Below are 1,091 nucleotides of genomic sequence, written 5' to 3' on the forward strand. Positions count from 1 at the left end.
TGGTCAATGACATGAGACAAAGTATATGTGAACTGCTGTATGAAAAGGAATTTACTCTGTAAATCTTCACCCAAATCAAAATAAAATTAAAAAAAAAAAAAAAAAAGCAACTTTGAGGAAGATCTCCAGCTTTTTGGCACACTTGAAACTTGCATGTCGTCAAATCATTGTTCTGCAGCCTGCCATACCCTGTTGATCTCGGGACTTTTTCTAGACTTGAATTAGTGGCCTCCTGTGTTGTTTGGTAATATCAGGACTGTGCCGTTTTACTTGTTGACCTTGGGTTTGTCAGCCTCTGCAGCCAGCAGCTGTCTGAGTGAAGAAAAGTCTGTAGCTTCAGTGGGCCAGGAGCAGGAGGCAGAGCTAAAGCCCAAGGTTGAGGAGCTTTCACCCAGCCCCTAGAGCCTGGTACTTTGAACTTGGACTTCTAGCCTCCAAAACTGTAAGAAAATAAACTCCTGTTTGTTCCACCCATCCCATTTGTGGTATATTTCTGTTAGAGTGGCATGAAGTAACCGAACACCAACTTCACCCCCTTTTGCAGGATTTAACCCATGTTCACACTTTGCATTTAGTGCCATGTTTTTCTAATCTTTACTCTGGACAAATTCTTCAGTAAATTGTATTTTTAAGGTATGTATTCACTTCTAAATTATCAGATTGGCATACAGTTGTTCATAATATCTCCTTATTTTCCTTTTAATGTCTATTGGATCTTTGTATCATTGATTGACACTTTTCTTGGTCTTTCCAAAAAATCAGCTTTTACCTTCTTAATTTTTTCTATTTTTCATTTCATTGGTGTCATTCTTCCTTGCTTTCTTCTATTGACTTTGGTTTCCTTTGCTCTTCTTTTCACAGGTGCATAAGCTGGACCCTTAGATCATCGTTTTAGACCTTTCTCTTTCCTAATGTTAGGTACCATCAGGTCAGTTCAGACCCATAATGACCTTCTGCACAATGACATACTCAACAAACACTGCCCAGTCTGGCACCATCTTCACCATAAATGCTGTGTTTGAGCTCATGGTTGCAGTCACTGTGGCAACCCAGCTCCTCAAGGTTCTTCTGTGTTTTCACTAAACCTCGAC

Source organism: Orycteropus afer, unplaced genomic scaffold, assembly GCF_000298275.1.
Source record: "Orycteropus afer afer isolate SDZICR_OR568_19922 unplaced genomic scaffold, OryAfe1.0 scaffold00267, whole genome shotgun sequence".
Lineage (NCBI taxonomy): Eukaryota > Metazoa > Chordata > Mammalia > Tubulidentata > Orycteropodidae > Orycteropus > Orycteropus afer.